Raw genomic sequence first — 7,979 nt, 5'->3', positions numbered from 1 at the left:
AAATGAGACTATATGTACAAATTTACTTTTGGAAAAGAAAATGGAAAGGAATTTTCCTAACGAGTTGGAAATGGTTACCTACAGATGGGAGGTGGAGGCAATTTGAAGGTGAAAGGGCAAATCTTCTCTAAAAGTACTTTTAATACAGTTTTGCATTTTGAACCATGCAAATGTTATATATTTTGAAAATAAAAACAAAAGAAAAAAGCAAAACATAAGGTAGAAAAAAATTTTAAACCTAATTGTATATCAAATTGGTAACATAATCACATAGACAAAAGAAAATTATAAGTAACTTTTGAATACAGTGTTTCATCCTTAGTGGTATATATTCTAACAACCAAACAATTGCAGAGAAATATCAAATATCAGTAGGTTTATGGTTGGGAATAATATTAGGCATTGTAATTTCAAAATTTATATTACAGAATAACTTTGCACATAAGAGGGAAAAATACAAAAGAAAAATCCTGTAATATTAAATGTGAATTTAAAATACCAATATAAACTCGATTCATTTTATTTTTTATTTTTTTGAGATAGGGTCTCACTCTGTCACCCAGGCTGGAGTGCAGTGATACCATCTCAGCTCACTGCAACCTCTGCCTCCTGGGCTCAAACAATCCTCCGCCTCAGCCTCCTGAGTAGCTGGGACTACAGGCACATACCACTACGCCCAGCTAATTTTCTATTTTTAAAATTTTTTTGTAAAGATGAGGTTTCACCATGGTTCTGAGGCTGGTCTTGAACTCCTGGGCTCAAGTGATCCATCTGCCTAGGCTTCCCAAAGTGCTAGGATTACAGGTGTGAGCCACTGTGCCCAGCCTCAATTTTTAAAAATAAAAGCTGTCTAGAAAAACAAACAAACAAACAAACAAACAAACAAAAAACCACGATACCATGGTAGCAATACACATACTTAGCACCCAGACTTTGGTTTCTAAATACCTTTTTACACTGAAAAAAAAAAAGAAAAAAGAAACCAAATCAAGATTCTTTGAAAAATGATCCCAGGGCTGAGGCATGGAAAATAGAAGGTGAGAAAGCCTGGGACATCTTGTTTTGCTTTCCAGCAAAACTAGCTGATAGACTTATGAGGGGTGTATCAGAATTGACACAGAAACCAGCTTGAGACAATTTGAGCATAAAAAAAAGTGTAATGACTGTAATTGATGGTAAAACTTTTAAAAACCAGCCAGGTGCGGTGGTTCACGCCTGTAATCCCAGCACTTTGGGAGGCCGAGGTGGGCGGATCACGAGGTCAGGAGATCAAGACCATTCTGGCTAACGTGGTGAAACCCCGGCTCTACTAAAAATACAAAAAATTAGCCGGGCGTGGTAGCGGGCGCCTGTAGTCCCAGCTACTCAGGAGGCTGAGGCAGGAGAATGGCGTGAACCCGCGAGGCGGAGCTTGCAGTGAGCCGAGATCATCACGCCACTGCACTCCAGCCTGGGCGACAGAGCGAGACTCTGTCAAAAATAATAATAATAATAATACTCTTCTTTAGAGAAGAGTACTAGCTAACATAGCTAGAACAATGTAATTAGAAAATAAGCATTTTCAATCCCCAATTCAGCCAAAAATGATCAATGGGTTAAAATACTAAGTGAAATCTTGTTGAGGACAGGATATTTGCATGGTGCCAAAGTATCACCCTCATAATTACCTATTCAGAAAATGGAAAATGTACTTCTATGGTGGAAATATCTGGCAGTCAGTACCTTAACCAAATGATCAAACAGCATCACAAAGAATAAGACAATCTGACATAATGTGCCTCCTGATGGGACACAAATATCAGGTATACAGCATCATCTATATGAAACTTCACCTAAGTTAAATGATACCATGAGGAAACAATAAGACAAATACAGAATGCAGAATAGTCTCTAAAAGACAACGTCCTGGACTTTTAAGTCAATGTCTTAAAAAAAAAAAAAAAGGGTAAGTTGATTAAAAGAGACTAAACAGAAATAAAAACAAAATACAATGCATCTATCTTGATTGAATCTTAGCTCTAAATAAACAAAAAAGGAAAACAGAAAGACATTTTTGGGGACAATTGAGATTTTTCATTTGAACTGAATATTTGACACTGGAATTACTCTTATATATGTAATTACATTTTTAGCTTCTGCGTTTTTACAAAATGCATGTTGAATATTTAGGGGCAAGCAACATGAAGTCTGCAACCAACTTTTAAATTGTTCAGTGAAAATAATAATAAAAATGTGTTTATCTATAAAATGTGAAGAGAAAGCAAATATAAAAGAAGCCAGAAACAAATGAACATGTATCATATGTAAAGTTCAAAAACAGTGAAAATAACTTATGGTGTTAGAGGCCAGGCTGACATTACCTTTGTAGAAGGCATAGTAATAGGAAGGATGAATAAGGGGGCCCGTGGGACACTGGTAATGTTCTATTTCTTTATATGGCTGGTTACATGGGTGTTGGCTTTGCAATAACTAAAGTTGTACTCTTACGATTTGTGCACTTTATGCATGTCATATTTCAATACAAAGTTTATAAAAGTTAAAAGGCTCAAATAAAAATTTAAATATTCTGTCATGATTATTTAATAGGAATAACTGGAGAGTTGAATGGGGAGGGAAGCAGGGGATGATAAAAAGGTAAGATGAAAGTAGTGAGAAGAAGGGAGCCAGACAGAGTGGAAGCAAGCCTAAAAGGCAAGTTTCAGAATGTTAGCATCTTGTGGCCTTTCCAAGTTAGCTAGATTACCTACTGTGACACACAGCTCTTCGATGGGCTCTTATTCATGAGACTTTCAGCAGACTGATCTTTTCTGAAGGAGATGGAGACCGTTTTAGAGAAATTCTAATGCATGGACTACAAACTCCATCTGATCTAGAATGCTATATAACTTGCAGGTTGACCAATATTTTTAAACTATACAGATTCTGTACACAGCAGTTGTATTTTCAAATCTTTGGTAGTTTTTCTTTTTTTCCTGAAACGTTTGATGCATCAGTATCTCATATAGTTTTGAACTTGCCCTCCCCCACCCAAATGTTTTATGTACCTTAGGCCAGAAAATCTTGCTGATCATAGATCTGGGTGCTGATTCCCATTTATTAAACAGATTCCTCTCTATATGCAGTCATCTCAAAAGTTGCATCCAACAACCACATTTCATAGGATAATGGCATTTAAATCACTTGTATCTGTTTTCTAAAGATAACATTCTTATCTAGTTTCACTCTGCCAAATGTATTATTCTACCACAAAGTAGTGAGCTGAAGTTAATGCTTAACTGTAATAAACTATACAAGCCTCCAAAATCAGCGTATTCACTTTCTCCTCTTTTCTCCATTCTCTTTAGTTGATGTTGTATCTGTGCATTTTTGAAAGAGGGTGTGGTTCAGAGTATTGCTTTGTGTTAATCATACCTTGAATCTATTTGAAGTCATCTTTCTCTCACACACAGTTATAATTTAAAGCCATGAGTATAGTCTTTATGTTCATTAGAAATCTCTGTTGGTTCATACTAAAACATGTTTAATCACTTGGAAGTAAAGTACATGGCACTGAATGGTTTTAAAATCCTGAGAAAATAGTGAGTACATTTTTTTTTTTCAAATTGACACATTTAAAAATCTTACTTTGCATATGTTAAATCAGATTCCCATCTTAGACTGGTAAATTGCCATTGGACCAAGAGTTTAGAAAAATGCATAATCTTTACACTGAGAATATCCTACTCTTGCTCACTTTTTTCTTACTTTTTTTTCACCTGCCATTACTTTAGGGTGGGAAAAGCTCAACAAACATCATTAAGACTTAAAAACAGAAATTTTCTCTTCCTCTATCATTTCCATTTTCTAATTCATTGTATACAACTTTACCCTGATAATTCACCACCTGTTTCAACCACTATTGTGGGTCCTAATGCACGTAAACTCATGTGTCCTTTCCATTCAAAGAGTGCAAAAATCTAGGATAATGATGTTGGGAGGAGGTAAATGTGACTCCCAAAATGCTGCTTCTGAAGACAACGTAAACACTATGCTACACATATGATGTGCCCAGGAGAGCCCCGTTTTATAGCTGTTGCCCAGGCCAACTATTAATAATGCCTCCTTTCAATCTCAAAGGGGTCCTGGTTTGGACTCTAAAAGATATGGTCATCTTAATTATACAAGTTTAAAGATATCTTAATCTTGTTAAAGAAAGACTCAAAATGAAGTTTCTTCCAAACATCACTGTGGAGTAAGCACTCAGAAATTCCTATTTCTCTACAGAGGTAGAATAGTAGTTGCTCTGGAGTTGGATTGCTAGAGTTAGAATCCTGGCTTTACCACTTAATAACCATGAAACCTTCAGCAACTTACACAATCTCTCTTCGCCTCAATTTACTTAATCTATAATGATGGGAATAAAACAGTACTTAAGTCATTTTAAGGATTAAATAGAATGTAATAAAATACTTAGCACTGTGCTTTGCACAGATTCTCAGTAAATGGTAGGTATCTTTAGGCGACACTAAAAAATGCCACTCTCATTTTCATTTCCCTGTTCAAGTAAAACATAACACGGGTTGCTTCAAGGTATATTTACAAAGCTATTACTCTGTAAAGCATTTTAGGATAATGCTACACAATGTCTAAAATGGGTGAGATTACCAAAAACCAACATAATTTCGTATCTGGGGCTCCTGAGAAGACCAAACTGACCTGTCACTCTCAAATTCAGTACCTTTTCCCATCCATGACAACCAGGTTGTTGCTCCACTGAAGGATCTCTGGCAAATGTTACCAACTGTTGGAAATTCAATGGAATCCCTTTAGTCCTCATTGCAGCATGCTGTGGTTTTTTCAAAAGATCTAGCTTGTCTACCACCACCGTGGCTCGTTTAAGCTTCCTTCTTTGCAGTCTGTCTGCCCCTTATGTGCCGTTTATAAGCAAGTATTTGGTCCACTTTTCTCCTCACTTGATCCTATATGATCTTACGGGCTTTAAGCAGCACCTCAACGAACAGCCAGATACATACTTCTGGTCCAGGCCAATCCCAATTCCAGACTAGCATATCCAACTGCTAATATCTACGCAAATTAGATGTCCTACAGGCAGTTCATTATCTTCTGCCTCCAGAACTCCACTTCTCTATTTCCTATTCCAGTTAGAAGCACCCTCATCCATGTGGAAGACATCTAATGAGTTTGTGGACTTCTTTCAAATTTGTGCCCTTAATCTTCACCATATCCTAAGTTCAAGCGCAAATCATCTGTTCCCGTGAATTTCTATGCTTTAGAACTATCCTGACAGCAATGTAGGTAGATAGAATCTGTTGAAACAGGTAGGAAGACTACTGCAAATTCACTGGTCTTCTTTTGCTTAAATCCAGTGGCTGGTTCCATATTAACTACAGGGTAAAGTCTAAACATCACTCAGCCAAGGAAACTTTCCAACTTTGGGTCCTTCCTACCTTTCCAGCTGTCTTTTAACACACCACCCTTTAGGTCAAACTACTAGAAGTTCCCAGATCTTGCTCTGTAAGGTGTGATGATGTAACCCCTGCTGCAAAGCAAACCCCAATACTACCCATCTTTTACCTCTTCCAGGTTCTGCATAACATACTTAAATCTTCCATCTTAGATGTGTATATGGAGAGAAGGCAGGGATAATATCTTATTCATATTTGGTTTTCAGGGAATGCTAAATGAATATTGGCTAAATAAAAATCCATACGGCCAGGCGTGGTGGTTCACACCTGTAATCCCAGCACTTTGGGAGGCCAAGGCAGGCAGATCAGGAGGTCAAGAGATTGAGACCATCCTGGCCAACATGGTGAAACCCCATCTCTACTAAACATACAAAAATTAGCTGGGCATGGTGGCATGCGCCTGTAACCCCAGCTACTCAGGAGGCTGGGGCAGGAGAATTACTTGAACCTGGGAGGTGGCGGTTGCAGTGAGCCGAGACTGCACCACTGCACACCAGCCTGGTGACAGAGTGAGACTCCATATATATATATATATATATATATATATATATATATATATATATAAAAATCCATACAACGATAACTTAAAAATTTCATAACCAGGTTCTCTTTGAGAAGCAGACACTTCATTTGAGCTAAACTCGTTAATATTATGTGATCTCAAATTTCAATTGACCAATTACTAGCATTTTGAAGAACCTGTCAATTTACTACTTTGGGAAAGTTACTTAGACCTTATTTCAAAATACAAAAGCCTCTGCAATCCCAGCACTTTGGGAGGCCGAGAGGAAGACTTGAGCTCAGGAGTTCAAGACCAGATTGGGTAACATAACGAAAATCACTACAAAAAATACAAAAATTAGCCAGGCGCGGTGGCATATATCTGTGGTCCCAGCTACTCGGGCGGCTGAGGTGGGAGAATGGCTTGAGCCCAGGAGGTTGAGGCTGCAGTGAGTTGTGTTTGTGCCAGTGCACTCCAGCCTGGGTGAGACCCTGCCCAACCCTCCCCTTCCCCCTCCCCCCAAAAAAGACAAAATACAAAAGCCAAATGTTTTAAACTGATTTAACCTATTAAGTTCAATTGCTATACTGATTGTTAAGTTCTTGCGTTCCTATTTAACTGGTGGCAATGGGAAAAGTATGATTTAGCTCCCACTTTCTGGATCACATCTACTTTTTCTATGCACTGTGTGATTAGCTTTTTTCTCTAAAAACGTGTGTATTAGGATGTAAACTTGTTTCATTATTAAGGCACCTAGAGTGTGCCTTAATGGGACTTGCCTATACAAATAGTAAAAAGAAAAAAAAATTATTCTGTCTTCTAAAATCTTAAAAATGCAATTATAAAGGATGTTCAATTGAAGATAAAAAAGCAGTTTGTGATTTCAATTATCTAATTGTATTTCAGAGTAATGTTGATGTGTTTGATTTTTACTCCCAATCCTCTACCCAAAGACTAGGTTCCTGAATAAGTATTATTCTTGACATAGAATCCAAATATGAATTATACTAAATTTCTCTTAAATGTCAGATAATTTATCTAAATGTCAGATAACTTATTCTCTTAAATGTCAGATAAATTAATCTTGGCAATAAACTATCTTAAAATCATAGAAAATAAGACAGTGTCAGCAAGATAAACTAGAACAGGTTAAGACACATTTAGGTAGTGGTTCAGCATTCTTATAATCTTTGCTTCTTGATGGTTGGCTTGCAATTTTCGTTTGCAAAAATGTTCGTCTTGAGTTATTCTCAATCACCTTTGGATAAGGAGATTTTACAAGAAAACCACTTAAAAATATTAGTGATTAAATGTCCTGAATAGCATTTAGACAAGCATTCTTGCTCCATAATTAAAATAGATTTGGAATTCTTTCCTTCTGAAATTATAATTAAGAGATGATTACTTCTAGTAGATAGCCAATATTTACCAAATTATTAACTAGTCGAAAAAAGTATCTCCATGCTTTCAACCTTCAAACTGTTTCTAAGAGGACAACATACTCTAAATCTGAAAGAGTATGTGATTAATGCAATCAGCAGGGCATTTCACTAGAAATAGAATAAGCTCTCTTTAGCCATATATATATATATAATCTTGATTTACAGCATTCTCTATTCTCTATGCTTCTTCACTAATGCTTCCTGGAAAATTCATACAAAGAACAATATGATTAAATGAGAGTATGTGTCAAATGCTTCAGAAAATGGAGGTACAAATGCAAGGTGCTGTTCTTACAAAATGAAATACTATCATTAATTAGCAGTGACTTGTGAACGCTAATATAGATTGCTATATTTTACTAGTGATGGGGAATTTGCAGCACTCCTCTCCCAAATCATGTCATGCAAGCAAAAAAGCATGAGATTTCAAAATTGCCTAACATTAAAAAATAAGTCTCTTAATTTATTTTCATTCTAAAATAGAGCCCTTCATCCTGAATCCCCTTTTCCATATAAAATGTTACTAAGTCATGTACAGGATTTGTCAAGCCCATATAACATTCCTTTTAA

Source organism: Mandrillus leucophaeus, unplaced genomic scaffold (assembly GCF_000951045.1).
Source record: "Mandrillus leucophaeus isolate KB7577 unplaced genomic scaffold, Mleu.le_1.0 Scaffold243, whole genome shotgun sequence".
Taxonomy (NCBI): Eukaryota; Metazoa; Chordata; class Mammalia; order Primates; family Cercopithecidae; genus Mandrillus; species Mandrillus leucophaeus.
Note: the sequence above shows the minus strand (reverse complement) of the source record.